At 37.6% G+C, this 17,128-nt stretch overlaps 1 protein-coding gene and 1 long non-coding RNA gene across 2 annotated transcripts in view; one reads left to right on the forward strand and one right to left on the reverse strand.

Moving 5' to 3' along the window:
• LOC128662182 (putative gonadotropin-releasing hormone II receptor) overlaps window positions 1-17,128 on the reverse strand; it is a 129,670-nt gene that overhangs the window by 20,677 nt on the left and 91,865 nt on the right. The gene's annotated exons all lie outside the window — the stretch shown is intronic.
• Window positions 1-17,128, forward strand: part of LOC128662183 (uncharacterized) — a 33,373-nt gene that overhangs the window by 900 nt on the left and 15,345 nt on the right. The window lies entirely within an intron of this gene.

The following is a 17,128-nucleotide window of genomic DNA, read 5'->3' on the forward strand; positions in this document are numbered from 1 at the left end:
CCTGCCCTGCCTCAACACACTCCTCAGGAGGCAGGCGACAGAATTGTGGTTTTCAGTTGAATGACACCCCGGATTTGCGAGCTATCTAGTTTAGTATCTAATATGATAACTTAAACTGGAGATATGATAAGCTAAACTGCAACAAACTAACCTGTGTCCATTATTAGCACCCCATAACAGTAATAACAGTGATAATAGTTGTGGTGCATCATTATAATGTGTTCAGTGCAACTGTACTGATTAAAGTGATGGTAAACTCTCCCATTTTTAAAATCAGATCTGGAATGTTAGTCATATTTTAGATGGAGATGAATTAATCAGATGTAATAAAGATGCGCTATAACTTACTTCTTCATATAGTTATGAAATTAAAATACACCGCGCTCCGCCGTCCTCTTCAAAAGTCAAATTTTGTGTGAGCTAAAGGTTTGAATTGTTGTCCCCATATAGCACTTTTGATGTAGCTAGAGCACTGATTAGAGAACAATTCAAACCATTAGCTCACAAAAAAATTGACTTTTTAAGACAACGGCGTAGCGCGGGTTACTTAAATTTTATATCTATATTAAAACATAAGTTATACGGCATCTTCATTACAACTGATGAAGTAATCTCCATTTAAAACATCACTAACATTCCAGATCTGTTTTTATAAAGGGGAGAGTTTACCATCACTTTAAAAAATAATTATTAGGAAATGGGACAGGTTGATGAAAATTCCTATAGATATTTATCTGCATTCTAATTATTTTGCACCATGTTTAATCATGACAGTGATGAATGGTTTCCACTTATTTAATATGGAAAGCAGTTTACAGCTCAATTTGACTTACATATTTATCTATTTTTCTTGTTAAGTTCATTAATAATGGTTCCTTGGAGGTCTGCAGCCTCCTAGGTTGCAGGCCCAAAGCTTTAATTAATCTATGCCACTTTTAGCTGCTGATTCAAGACTTGCAAAGCATTTGATTTTGAATTAATAGTATTGTCAATATTATAGGGAGATAGCTATATGCTTTGTCAATAGTATCAATCCACAGGCAACATAAATTATTTTTAAGCACCACTAAAAGGTAATTCTATATTGATCTTTAAATATTGTTCTATATAACATCAATAAATATAAAGAAATTTGATTGTTACTATCTTTATTGTTGTCTATTATGATGTTTATCTCTAAGATCTATTTACATAAGCAGATTTTATCCCATTAAAGGGATAGTAAACCTACAAACTAATGTTTTATTTTTCATGATTCAGATAGAATGCGCATTTGAAACAGCCTTCCAATTTACTTCTATTATCAAATTTGCTTCATTTTGGGCCAGGTTACAAGCTGAGCATTATTTAACGCTCCCGCTTGAGAGTTAACTGCGCTAGAAGTAAGCTTTTTGCGTGTGTCAGGCTGCGCTCGTATTGCAAGTTAAAAGTAAACTGTCAGCCAGATTATGAGTTTTGCGCTAGGAGCTATGCGGTGCTAAAGAGCAGTTTTCTCTCACCGCTCACTTACCTGTAGCGCTGGTACTACAGGTTTTTACAAACCCGGCGTTAAAAGGCAAGAAGTGAGTGTAGAGCAAAATTGTGCTCAATACCGCACTCCAATACCAGCGCTGCTTAAATGAGCGGTGAGCTGGTTATACGTGCCCGTGCACGATTTCCCCATAGACATCAATTGAGAGACCCGGCTGAGAAAAAGTCTAACACCTGCCAAAAAGCAGCGTAAATCTAAGTAACGCAGCCCCATTGATTTCTATGTGGAAATAAAAGTTATGTTTACACCTAACACGAACCCAGAGTCTAAATACCCCGTATCTTACCCTTATTAACCCCTAATCTGCTGCCCCCGACATCGCCGACACCTACATTATTCTTATTAACACCTAATCTGCTGCCCCCAACATCGCCGACACCTACATTATATTTATTAACCCTAATCTGCCATCCCCCAATGTCGCCGCAACCTACCTACACTTATTAACCCCTAATCTGCTGCCCCAACGTCGCTGCCACTATATTAAATCTATTAACCCTAAACCTAAGTCTAACCCTAACCCTAACACCCCCTAATTGAAATATAATTAAAAGAAATCTAAATAAAATTTATATCATTAACTAAATTATTCCTATTTAAAACTAAATACTTACCTATAAAATAAACCCTAAACTAGCTACAATATAACTAATAGTTACATTGTAGCTAGCTTAGGGTTTATTTTTATTTTACAGGCAAGTTTGTATTTATTTTAACTAGGTAGAATAGTTACTAAATAGTTATTAACTATTTACTAACTGCCTAGCTAAAATAAATACAAATTGACCTGTAAAATAAAACCTAACCTAAGTTACAATAACACCTAACACTACACTACAATTAAATAAATTAACTAAATTAAATACAATTAAATAAATTAATTTAGCTAAATCACAAAAAAACCCCACTTAATTACAGAAAATAAAAAACAAATTACAAGATATTTAAACTAATTACAACTAATCTAAAAGTCCCCCCCAAAATAAAAAAAAACCTAGCCTAAACCAAACTATCAATAGTCCTTAAAAGGGCCTTTTAGGGGCATTGTCCAAAGTAATCAGCTCTTTTACCTGTAAACCCCCCCCCAAATAAAATACTAACTAAAAAAACCTAAGCTCCCCATTGCCCTGAAAAGGGCATTTGGATGGGCATTGTCCTTAAAATGGCATTTAGCTCTTTTACAGGCCCAAACCCTAATCTAAAAATAAACCCACCCAATACACCCTTAAAAAAATCCTAACACTAACCCTCAAAGATTCACTTACCGGGAGAAGTCTTCATCCAAGCGGCAAGATGTCCTCAATGAAGCCGGCAGAAGTGGTCCTCCAGACAGGCAGAGGTGGTCCTCCAGATGGGCAGAAGTCTTCATCCAGACGGCATCTTCTATATTCATACTTCCGGCGCGGAGCGGGTCCATCTTCAAGACATCCGATGCGGAGCATCCTCTTCTTCCGAAGGATTCTTCGTAATGAATATCACTTTAAGTGACATCATCCAAGATGGCGTCCCTTAGATTCCGATTGGCTGATCAGCCAATCGGAATTAAGGTAGAAAAAATCCTCATCTTCTATCTTCATCCTTCCGGCGCGGAGCGGGTCCATCTTCAAGACATCTGATACGGAGCATCCTCTTCAAACAACGTCTTCTTCATAATGAATATCTCTTTAAGTGACGTCATCCAAGATGGCGTCCCTTAGATTCCGAATGGCTGATAGAATTTTGTATTTGTATTTATTTTAGCTAGGTAGTTAGTAAATAGTTAATAACTATTTAGTAACTATTCTACCTAGTTAAAATAAATACAAACTTACCTGTGAAATAAAAATAAAACCTAAGATGGATACAATGTAACTATTAGTTATAGTGTAGCTAACTTAGGGTTTATTTTACAGGTAAGTATTTAGTTTTAAATAGGAATTATTTAGTTATTAATAGTATGTTTTATTTAGATTTATTTTTTTATTACATTAAAGTTAGTGGGTGTTAGGGTAAGACTTAGGTTTAGGGGTTAATAACTTTAGTATAGTGGCGGCGACGTTGGGGGAGGAAGATTAGGGGTTAATAAATGTAGGTAGGTGGCGGCGATGTTAGGGGCGGCAGATTAGGGGTTAATAATATTTAACTAGTGTTTGCGATGCGGGAGTACGGCGGTTTAGGGGTTAATATGTTTATTATAGTGACGTGATGTCCAGAGTGGCAGATTAGGGGTTAATAATTTTATTTTAGTGTTTGTGATGCGGGAGGGCCTCGGTTTAGGGGTTAATAGGTAGTTTATGGGTGTTAGTGTACTTTTTAGCACTTTAGTTATGAGTTTTATGCTACAGCTTTGTAGCGCAAAACTCATAACTACTCACTTTCAGTTTACGGTATTGATCTTGTCGGTATAGGGTGTACCGCTCACTTTTTGGCCTCCCAGGCAGACTCGTAATACCGGCGCTATGGAAGTCCCATTGAAAAAGGGCTTTTTTGAAAGCTGTGGTAATTACGTTGCGTTAAGGCAAAAAAAGTGTGCGGTGCCCCTAAACCTTCAAGACTCGTAATACCAGCGGTAGTGAAAAAGAGCCTTAATGCTGCTTTTTCACTAATACTGCAAAACTCGTAATCTAGCCGATGGTTATTTGCCAATGAAACGGAATATTGACTGCCATTCTTTGGGGCTGATTTATTAAAGTGCGGACGGACATGATACGATGTAGCGTATCATGTCCGCTGCCCATCAATAAATGCCGACAGCATACGCTGTCGGCATTTATCATTGCACAAGCAGTTCTTATGAACAGCTTGTGCAAAGCGGCCCCCTGCATAAGGTGTCAATCAGCCCGATCGTCTTTAGACCGCTGCTTCATAACTTCTGTTTTTCCGGCGAGTCTGAAGGTTTGCGTGGAAACAGGGGTATCAAGTTCCATTCGGAGCTTGATCATTCGGACCCTTTTTCTGCAATCAATAATTTATAAGCTAAAGAGAGAGATTCCTTTATAAATTGGCTTGCAAAACAAACATATTGAAAAGGAGAAAGAGCTCAGAATATTTGTAATTTATGTGGTTGAGCATTACAAAATTGTAAATACTGATACCAGTGAGCTAGCCTGCCTCCCTCCCTCCCCTATATTGGTAATTTCTGTTATACGTTTTAAACTCTTCTCTGAAATCATCGTTTTGAACTAAATAATCTTATGTAAGTTTGCTGAACCCTAACTCTGCTCCAAAGGAAAATTCAGAGTTACTCAGCAACGATATGAGAGGTGAAGGGATAGATGAGGCAGATGTGCACTTTTTAGCAACTGTTTCCCATATATTTAAGGTTCTCTGGCAATAGAGGGAGTATGAATATCTAAAATGTCTAGCCTTATTTGTAAATCAACATGCCGCACCCCTAGGGATAGGCACAGACAAAGGCTGTTGCAGACATTTTTCAAAGTACAGACCTTAGTGAAGGACACCAAGGTACATTTGAAATTAAAAACATTATTTTATAGTGCTTGGTGTTATTATACTGATGCAGATACCACTGATCCTATAACCAGCCCTCCTCTGGCTATACCCATGTGCCACTGTCACTACTGTGTCATTATATAGTGCTGGGTGTTATTATATTGATGCAGATACCACTGATCCTATAACCAGCCCTCATCTGGCAATACCCATGTGCCAGTGTCACTACTGTGTCATTATATAGCGCTAGGTGTTATTTTACTGATGCAGATACCACTGATCCTATAACCAGCCCTCCTCTGGCTATACCATGAGCCAGTGTCACTACTGTGTCATTATATAGTGCTGGGTTTTATTATACTGATGCAGATACCACTGACCCTATAACCAGCCCTTGTATGACTATACCCATGAGCCAGTGTCACTACTGTGTCATTATATAGCGCTGGGTGTTATTTTACTGATGCAGATACCACTGATCCTATAAACAGCCCTCCTCTGGCTATACCCATGTGCCAGTGTCACTACTGTGTCATTATATAGTGCTGAGTGTTATTATACTGATGCAGATACCACTGATCTTATAACCAGCCCTCCTCTGGATATACCCATGTGCCAGTGTCACTACTGTGTCATTATATAGTGCTTGGTGTTATTTTACTGATGCAGATACCACTGATCTTATAACCAGCCCTCCTCTGGCTATACCCATGTACCAGTGTCACTTCTGTGTCATTATATAGTGCTGGGTGTTATTTTACTGATGCAGATACCACTGATTCTATAACCAGCCCTTGTCTGGCTATACGCATGTGCCAGTGTCACTACTGTGTCATTATATAGCGCTGGGTGTTATTATACTGATGCAGATACCACTAATTTTATTACCAGCCCTCCTCTGGCTTTACCCATGTGCCAGTGTCACTACTGTGTCATTAAATAGTGCTGGGTGTTATTATACTTATGCAGATACCACTGATCCTATAACGAGCCCTCCTCTGGCTATACCCATGAGCCAGTGTCACTACTGTGTCTTTGTATAGTGCTGAGTGTTATTAAACTGATGAAGATACCACTGATTCTATAACCAGCCCTCTTCTGGCTATACCCATGAGCCAGTGTAACTACTGTGTCATTATATAGTGCTGGGTGTTATTAGACTGATGCAGATACCACTGACCCTATAACCAGCCCTTGTCTGGCTATATGCATGTGCCAGTGTCACTACTGTGTCTTTGTATAGAGCTGGGTGTAGGGATGGGCAAATGTTTCACAACATTCGAAAAATGAAACTAATTTTTACACATTCGTTCGTTCGAATCGAATTTTGAATGTTTACATAACATTCTAATATTCAATTTTTGAATGTTCGGTTTCGAATTTCACGATTACATTCAAAAATATTCATTTAGAAAAATTCGAATTTATATTTGTAATAGTATTTCAAATGCTTTCTTTAAATGTAATATTCGAATTATGCAATATTCGAATTCGAAAAAATTCGAATTTATATGCTTGTAATAGTATTTCTAATGCTTTCTTTAAATGTAATATTCGAATTATGCAATAATCGAATTCGAAAAATTCGAATTTATATGCTTGTAATAGTATTTCTAATGCTTTCTTTAAATGTAATATTCGAATTATGCAATATTCTATATAGAAACATTCAAAATGATATATTTGTATTTTATTATGTATCAATTTACTAGATTCCCTCTCTACCACATGAACTATTGAACTTCTGAATAGTATTTGTTAAATAGAATGTTAAATTCGAAATTTCGAATGTGGACATTCGATATAATTATAAACATTCAAATTCGAAAATGACATTCGAAAACTGTAAATAGCATTCGATTATAGAATTTTTAAGAATATTCGTTCTTATCAACATTCGGATTTATAATTCAAATTTCGGTAATAACATTCGTTCTAACATTCGAATTCGGAAATTTAGACATTCGCCCATATCTAGCTGGATGTTATTATACAGATGCAGATACACATCCAGTATTTCCCTCAGGCTTTATTTATTCCATAACTTATCACCCAATATTGCTAGCAGTCTTTTGACAAGCCACAAATTTTATTCACACTACATATTTTTTTTTAATCCTATTATTTAATCAGAAAGAAAAAATATACTAAGGTTGTGGCGGACACTGCAAGGGCTAGTCACGGACACCAGTGTCTGTATACGGACACCTTGCCTATACCTGCGCACCCCAAACTGGTAACAGCCTGCTAGGGAATGCTCTATTTATACCACTCTAGTATTCTTTGTGAACATATTGCTATTCTATAAAATAATCTCTAGTCCCCTGCTGTCTCTGTGTCTATAAAATGTTGCCTTCACAACTCTAGGATGGTGGTATTGCCAGATATATGAAAGATATTTTGCAGGTTAGCATTGTAGGAATATTTTTTTACTATGTTCCTAAATATATGTAGAGAGCAATATAAAAGTGAAAACTGCTGCTCTCAGAAGTGAAAAGAAAATGCCATCCACAAAGCAGTTCAGTTTCCCTTTAAGGGTACATGTCTAAACAAATGTCTAAATATGTGTAAAGTGGACTTGGATTTTAATTGTTACATACAATTGTTTATACAGTGGGGCAAAAAAGTATTTAGTCAGCCACCAATTGTGCAAGTTCTCCCACTTAAGAAGATGAGAGAGGCCTGTAATTTTCATTATAGGTATACCTCAACTATAAGAGACAAATGTGGAAACAAATCCAGACAATCACATTGTCTGATTTAGAAAGAATTTATTTGCAAATTATGGTGGAAAATAACTATTTGGTCAATATCAAAAGTTCATCTCAATACTTTGTTATATATTCTTTGTTGGCAATGACAGAGGTCAAACGTTTTCTGTAAGTCTTCACAAGGTTGTCACACACTGTTGATGGTATGTTGGCCCATTCCTGCATGCAGATCTCCTCTAGAGCAGTGATGTTTTGGGGCTGTCGCTGGGCAACACGGACTTTCAACTCCCTCCAGAGGTTTTCTATGGGGTTGAGATCTGGAGACTGGCTAGGCCACTCCAGGACCTTGAAATGCTTATTACGAAGCCACTCCTTCGTTGCCCGGGTGGTGTGTTTAGGATCATTGTCATGCTGAAAGACCCAGCCACGTTTCATCTTCAATGCCCTTGCTAATGGAAGGAGGTTTGCACTCAAAATCTCATGATACATGGTCCCATTCATTCTTTCATGTACATGGATCAGTCGTCCTGTTCCCTTTGCAGAGAAACAGCCCCAAAGCATGATGTTGCCACCCCCATGCTTCACAGTAGGTATGGTGTTCTTTGGTTGCAACTCAGCATTCTCTCTCCTCCAAACACGACGAGTTGTGTTTCTACCAAACAGTTCTACTTTGGTTTCATCTGACCATATGACATTCTCCAAATCCGCTTTTGGATCATCCAAATGCTCTCTAGCATACTTCAGACGGGCCCGGACATGTACTGGCTTAAGCAGGGGGACACGTCTGGCACTGTCCCTGGCGGCGTAGTGTGTTACTGATGGTAGCCTTTGTTACGTTGGTCCCAGCTCTCTGCAGGTCATTTACTAGGTCCCCCCATGTGGTTCTGGGATGTTTGCTCACCGTTCTTGTGATCATTTTGACCCCACTGGGTGAGATCTTGGGTGGAACCCCAGATTGAGGGAGATTATCAGTGGTCTTGTATGTCTTCCATTTTCTAATTATTGCTCCCACAGTTGATTTATTCACACCAAGCTGCTTGCCTATTGCAGATTCAGTCTTCCCAGCCTGGTGAAGGTCTACAATTTTGTTTCTGGTGTCCTTCAACAGCTCTTTGGTCTTCACCATAGTGGAGTTTGGAGTGTGGCTGTTTGAGGTTGTAGACAGGTGTCTTTTATACTGATAACAAGTTCAAACAGGTGCCATTAATACAGGTAATGAGTGGAGGACAGAGGAGCCTCTTAAAGAAGAAGATACAGGTCTGTAAGAGCCAGAAATCTTGCTTTTTTGTAGGTGACCAAATACTTATTTTCAACCATAATATGCAAATAAATTCTTTCCAAATCAGACAATGTGATTGTCTGGATTTGTTTCCACATTTTGTCTCTCATAGTTGAGGTATACCTATGATGAAAATTACAGGCCTCTCTCATCTTCTTAAGTGGGAGAACTTGCACAATTGGTGGCTGACTAAATACTTTTTTGCCCCACTGTATATATATATATATATATATATATACTGTGTATATATATATATATATATATATATATATATATATAGCGGGTAAAGACAGAGATTGGGTAATCCTAGTATTACCCGGGTAATGCTTGGGTTACCCAAGCGGCTGTGGGTAAAGCCCAATGTAAAATCATAAATCCCCTCAGATTGATCGAGTCACCGCTTCAAGCATATACACGATGCACTGTAATTCCCCCATCTTCACTATCTTTTTTGCCTCCGCCTGGGGTGTTCAAGCGTTACTTGGGATGGATGCCAAAGGATCGGTGGGGCAAAAGAAAAAGTGTAGATGGGGAATTACAGTACATCGGGCTTTACCCATAGCAGCTTGGATTACCCGGATTTCTGACTTTACCAGTATATATATATATATATATATATATATATATATATATATATATATATATATATATATATATATATAAATATATACTGTATATATATATATATATATATATATATATATATATATATATATACACAGACACACACTTTTTATTTTCACTTCTTGCTACTTAAAATAAAACCTGATATTAGGTTTGCACTGAGTATGATTAGAGACACTTCCTCCCATTTTATCAACTACCTTTTAGCTTCTTTTGATAAGTGCAGCAATTTTGCTATTATATCTTACTGTAACTGTATTTTTATATATCATATATGTTAATATTATTGCTGCTTAGGTTGTTTTGTTTATAAATTGTACACTTGTCGTTAAGCAGTGCATCATACATTGCTCACTCTCAGCTCCATATGAAAGGGACAGTAAACACCCTGTAATAACAAGACATTGCTGTTGTGTTGCTATAGCTAAACTCCACCAACCATTTGCTTATTTGGAGGAGACTGAGGGGCCTATTTATCAAGCTCCGAATGGAGCTTGTGGGCCCGTGTTTCTGGCGAGTCTTCAGACTCGCCAGAAACAGCAGTTATGAAGCAGTGGTCTAAAGACCGCTGCTTCATAACCCTGTCCGCCTGCTCTGATGAGGCGGACAGGAATTGCCAGAATTCAACCCGATCGAGTACGATCCGGTTGATTGACACCTCCCTGCTGGCGGCCGATTGGCCGTGAGTCGGGAGGGGGCGGGGTTGCACCAGCAGCTCTTGTGAGCTACTGGTGCAGTGTTAAATGCGTAGATCGTATTGCTCTCCACATTCAGCGAGGTCTTGCGGACCTGATCTGCGCTGTCAGATCAGGTCCACAAGACCTTTGATAAATAGGCCCCAATGAGCTAGATTACAAGTGGGGCGCAAACGGTTTTGCACTAGCATAATCATGTTTTTGCGAGCGATTTTAATTACGCTATTACAAGTGGAGCTAGCGCAATCGGCATTTACGCTTCAATCCTTTCCGCGATCTCAGAGCTGTGGTTAACTGTTTTCCGAAATAAAAAAGTAGCACAAAACACTTCAAAAATACATCACAGAGTACAGTTACACTCATATTAACACTGTCTAATAAAAATTATTTACAAAAAATATTGCACAAAATAGTTATAAGGGCTCAAAGATCTCGGGTGTTTTGGGGAAAAAAGGCAGGCAAAGGGCTTTAACATTGAGACACATAGATATACATTGCTGAAGATGTATCTGAATGTCTATATATATATATATATATTTATATATTTGTACAGTATATATTAATGTATTTATATGTGTATATATGTATTTACAGTCATATATACACATATAAAAACATTAATATATACTGTATGTACACATATATAAACATATATATATATTGCATTAGAACCCTTTGCCATTAAGTAGATAAAAACAGGATAAACATATTTATGCAATATTCATATTTAATAAAGATTTTAATAAAGGTCCGCTGTCTTGGGGTCACACTAGACTTAAAACTCACATTCAACCCACATATATAAGCACTTACCAAATCCTGCCGTTCACACCTACGCAACATTTCCAGAATTCGTCCCTTCCTTACTAAAAAACTACAACCATACTTATTTATGCCCTCATTTTGTCACACATTGATTATTGCAATATACTCCTAAATGGCCTTCCAAAAATACCGCCTCTCCTCCCTCCAATCTATTATGAATGCTTCTGCTAGACTCATCCACCTAAGGTGCCGATCTACATCAGCTGCTCCGCTCTGCCAGTCTCTACACTGACTCCCCATACACTCCAGAATACAAAGCACTCAACAGTCTAACTCCCAACTATATTTCCTCTCTCATCGTGAAATATTCCCCATCCCGTCCTCTTCTATCAACCTCTGACCTACGTCTCTCCACTCCTGTTATCTCTACGTCCCACTCCCGCCTTCAAGACTTTGCACGTGCTGCTCCTGTCCTCTGGAACTCTCTACTCCGCTCCATAAGACTGTCTCCAACCTTGTATAGCTTCAGACGCTCCTTGAAAACCCACCAATTCAGAGAGGCTTACCATCTCTCCTCCATCTCTCTTCCTAACCAAACTAATACATGAACTGCCTGACTCACTGCTGCAAATACAACCAATGTAACAAGCTACCCCAACCTTATGTCTCTACACCCTAAACCTGTAGACTGTGAGCTCTCCGGAGCAGGGCCCTCTTCCTCCTGTACTAGATTTGTTTAGTTTTGTTTTGTATTTTATTACAAATCCTTGTTATTGTCTACCCCTACCATTTTACCTAGCGCTACGGAATTGTCAGTGCTATACAAATAAATGATAATAATAATAATTATTATTTATTGTAAATATTTCACATTTGCTAATGCAAATATGCTATGCTGTTTGCGCGATCTAGGGTGTTAGTTTTTTTCCACTTTTTGTCTCCATTGATTTCTATAGGGGAATACATGCACGAGCATGCAGAAAATTAAGTTAGGTTTTTCGGATCAACGCTAGCTCCAAATGAAGCTTTTTCGAAACTTGTAATATGAACACAAACCGACTAGTACAAAAAGCTTAACTCTAGCAGAGTTTTCACGATTGCCAAAACAAAAAATACTGTGCCACTTGTAATCTAACCCAATATTGGCTTTAGTCTGCAGACAACAAAGCTAGCCGCTGTTGTAAAGTTACTATAAAGAGGCCCATTTTCAAGCTCCGTATGGAGCTTGAGGGCCTGTGTTTCTGGCAAGTCTTCAGACTCGCCAGAAACACAAGTTATGGAGCAGCGGTCTAAAGACCGCTGCTCCATAACCCTGTCCGGCGGACAGGCGGACAGGAATCGCCACAATACAACCCGATCGAGTATGATCGGGTTGATTGACACCTCCCTGCTGGCGGCCCATTGTCTCTGAGTCTGCAGGGGGCGGCGTTGCACCAGCAGCTCTTGTGAGCTGCTGGTGCAATGCTGAATACGGAGAGCGTATTGCTCTCCGCATTCAGCGATGTCTGTCGGACCTGATCTGCACTGTCAGATCAGGTCCGACAGACATATGATAATTCGACCTCAAAGCAATTGATTTTGCAGTTGTTGCTTGATAAAGCCAATTAGGGACAGATATGTAGCAGAGTTGTAGCCCTGAGAAGTCAGCATGTGCATTTCAAGCTAAATTGCATGACAATAGGGCAAGACAAATAATGAAAATAAATTGAAAAGTTGTTTCATTATGTAAAAGTAAACATTTTATAAAACCATCAGTTTACTGTCCCTTTAACTGTTGGCGCACAATGCTCTCAGTACTTATTTTCTATAAGTATAGTCACAGCTCTCAGCATTTTACATCTAATTAGTGTATAATAATCATGTAACTGTTAACTGCACCTCCCAAGGTTACAAACCTGATTTATTCCTGCATATTTATTGTGCTGGTGCACATATCAGCTGACCTCACAAAGTGCTGACCTTTCAGGACTCCTCATACTGATTAGATCTATCATCAGACAATGCCATACTGCATCAGTGTCTCTTGTTACAGGTCATGTCCTTCAAACTGTAGTTTAGATTCCAATCTGACTGCTAAGCCTGTCAATTAATAATTGTTTCTAATCAGGAAATATCTGCAATAACTGACACCAGCAATCCCTCTGCTACACCATTGATTGATGCAGTTAGTACCTTTGAAAGATGTAAATGCAAAGTATTTCAATAACTGGAAGACTCTGCTAAAAGTATGGTTTTTACCCACAGCAGGTGCTCGTATTACAAGTTGAAAGTAAAAAGTTTAACCCGACGCAAGCAAAAAGCTGAACTTTGACTATCGCAACTGCGTTAACGTATTTCCCCACAGACTTCAATGGAGCAAGGAAAGTGAAAAAAAAAAAAAAAAACCTACTCGCGCGTAAACCCAACATTAAACATCAAGTGTGCTAACCCAGCATTAACATTTTAATATTTCACATTCCAATGTTCTTCACCTAGAAGAATATGTTCTATTTATTCATAATTAGATATTTCTATATAGGTCTGATTTTTTTTGGTAAAATATATATCTATATGATCTGTCTAATATAGGTATAGATATATACAGATATATATAGGAATATCTATTTAACAATGCATAGAATATATATTTCTCTATGTGCAGAACATTGGAATGTATAATATTTATAGTAAATACAGTTAAATATGAATATAAACATAAATATGCCTTTACATGTTTTCATCTACTTTCCAGTGCACTTATATGTACGTCTACACTCACCGGCCACTTTATTAGGTACACCTGTTCAATTGCTTTGTAACACAAATTGCTAATCAGCCAATCACATGGTAGCAACTCAATGTATTTAGGCATCTAGACGTGGTGAAGACGACTTGCTGAAGTTCAAACCGAGCATCAGAATGGGGAAGAAAGGGAATTTAAGTGACAGGCTGGTCAGAGTATTTAAAAAACTGCTGATCTACTGGGATTTTCATGCATAACCATCTCTAGGGTTTACAGAGAATGGTCCGAAAAAGAGAAAATATCCAGTGAGCGGTAGTTGTCTGGACGACAATGCGTTGATGATGTCAGAGGTCAGAGGAGAATGGGCAGACTGGTTTGAGATGATATAAAGGTGTCAGTAACTTAAATAACCACTCGTTACAACTAAGGTATGCAGAATACCATCTCTGAATGCACAACACGTTGAACCTTGAAGCAGATGGGCTACAGCAGCAGAAGACCACACCGGGTGCCAGTTCTGTCAGCTAAGAACAGGAAACTGAGGCTACAATTCGCACAGGCTCACCAAAATTGGACAATAGAAGATTGGAAAAGCCTTGCCTGGTCTGATGAGTCTCGATTTCAGCTATGACATTAAAGGGACATGAAACCCAATTTATTTCTTTCGTGATTTAGAAAGAGCATGTCATTTTAAACAACTTTCTAATTTACTTCATTCTCTTGATATCACTTGCTGAAAAGCATATCTAGATATGCTCAGTAGCTGCTGATTGGTTGCTGCACATAGAGGCCTTGTGTGATTGGCTCGCACATGTGCATTGCTATTTCCTCAACAAAGGATATCTAAAGAATTGAGCAAATTAGATAATAGAAGTAAATTGGAAAGTTGTTTAAAATTGCATGCCCTATCTGAATCATGAAAGTTTAATTTTGACTAGACTGTCCCTTTAAGATGGTAGGGTTTAGAATTTGGTGTAAACAACATGAAAGCATGGCCTACCTGAGTATTGTTGCTGACCATGTCCATCTCTTTATGACTACAGTGTACCCATCTTCTGATGGCTACTTCCAACAGGATAATGCACCATGTCACATAGTTCAAATCATCTCAAACTGGTTTCTTGAACATGACAATGAGTTCACTGTACTCCAATGGCCTCCATAGTCACCAGATCTCAATCCAATAGAGCACCTTTGGGATGTGGTGGAAGATTCGCATCATGGATGTGCAGCAGACAAATCTGCAGCAACTGCGTGATGCTATCATGTCAATATGGAACAAAATATCTGAGGAATGTTTCCAACACCTTGTTGAATCTATGCCACGAAGAATTAAGGAATTTGTGAAGGCAAAAGGGGGTCCAACCTGGTAGTAGCAAGGTGTACCTAATAGTGACCGGTGAGTGTATATATGTATTTATATGTGTATATATATCTGTAAATACATAAATACACATATAAATATATATATATACACATACATATACATACATATACATACCTATACAAATATTTTTGAGCCCTTATAACTTTATTATTAAATATTTTTATTAGTGTAACTGTACTTTCTAATGTATTTTTGAAATGTTTTGTGACACTTTTTTATTTCACAAAACAGTTAACCAGAGCTCTGAGGTTGCAGTAATCATTCTAGCATAAATCGTGATTGCGCTTACGCATTCGCCATCCGGTGCACGAAAACAGCCGCAATAAACCTGATATTGCTTGTGCGTAACTGTTAGTGCTCCACTAGTAATCTGGCCCTTAATGTTTGCAATATTCCTAGAAAGACACAGATATCTTATGCTGATGACAGTATGTTTCAGCATCACATACAATGTTGGTTTTATAAAGGTTACATCATTAATTAATTAATTAAGCCCTTTAAAGTGACATGAAACCCAAATATTTTCTTTAAAGACTCATATAGAACATTCTATTTTAAACAACTTTCTAATTTACTTCTATTATCTAATTTTCTTTGTTCTCTTGGTATCTTATTTAAAAGCAGGGATGTAAGATCATGAGCGTGCACGTGTCTGGAGCTCTATACGGCAGCAGATTTGCAATAATGTTAATCATTTGCAAGAGCACGAGATCGCAGCACTATTTCCTGTCATGTAGTGCTTCAGATGCCTACCTAGGTATCTCTTCAACACAGAATAACCATGGAAATAAATATGATAATAGAAGTAAATTAGAAACTTTTTAAAAAAATTGTATTCTATATCTAAATCACAAAAGTACATTTTTGGGTCTCATATTCCTTTAACTAGAATGAGCTATAAGATTTGAGGTAACATATGTATGTCTAATAGGCATGCACATTGATACCCTCACTATCCCATTAACCTTTCACCAAAATGATTTTATTACTATGCATCAATAAACATTTTGGCCTAGATTACAAGGTGAGGGCACAAATATTAGGACTATTGAATGCAAACACAGCTCAAGGTAAATTTATAGCATTATTATTGTTGCTATTAAATTACAAGTTGATAGAAAAATTGTAGCTCTTAAATGCAAACGTGGGATGCAGTAACATCTGGAGGTCAGATAGTGCGGCCACACTAAATCCCTCAGCTAATAGACTTCTATGGAGCATTTATTTACACGAAAACATATATTTTATTTTTAATATGTATAAATATCAGTGAAATACTTTATTTTGATATGTTTTACATGTGTTTGTTTATGCTTTTATTGTAGCTGTAACACTTCACTTCATATCTCGAATTTCGCTAATTTTAGCGCTATGTGCTCGAGCGCAACACAGTAACTCACCACTTGTAATCTGAGCAGTGTTTAGCAGAGCCGCACTATCCATTGAAAGTTTAGGGTTAAAATAATGCTAATAAAATATATCGGCTGCACCAACATTCTCTGGTAATTATTTTTACCAAGGACTTGCAATATCAGATTGTGCGCTACTCTTAGTGCAGGCTTGCCATATGGATAGTGCATCTACACTACCAATAGGGCTCCACTTGTAATCTGTGCTTTTATAGGGAATACAATTTTAAGTTAAATATTCCTTAAATTGTAAAAAAAAAAAAAAAAAAAGGGCTAGCAAATGGATTCATTGGCTAAACAATTTGCAGCATTCAGATATCTTAAGCTATTCAATTCCCCATAGTAGTAGCAACATAACTGGTTAATTGTATAAAAAGATAAAGAAAAGAAAAAAAAAACATACATTTACCAGTTTTTTGTGTGTGTAATAATTAAACTCATGTTATTTTGTCCCAATTTATTAATACATTTGTTGGCGTAGTCTAGTACTATACAATCAAAAGGGTTTAAAACTCTTCTAGGACATATCCCAGTATATCAATTGATTCAATATAAAGGCTGTGGCTGTCCCCT

This window comes from Bombina bombina, chromosome 6 (genome assembly GCF_027579735.1).
Source record: "Bombina bombina isolate aBomBom1 chromosome 6, aBomBom1.pri, whole genome shotgun sequence".
Taxonomy (NCBI): Eukaryota; Metazoa; Chordata; class Amphibia; order Anura; family Bombinatoridae; genus Bombina; species Bombina bombina.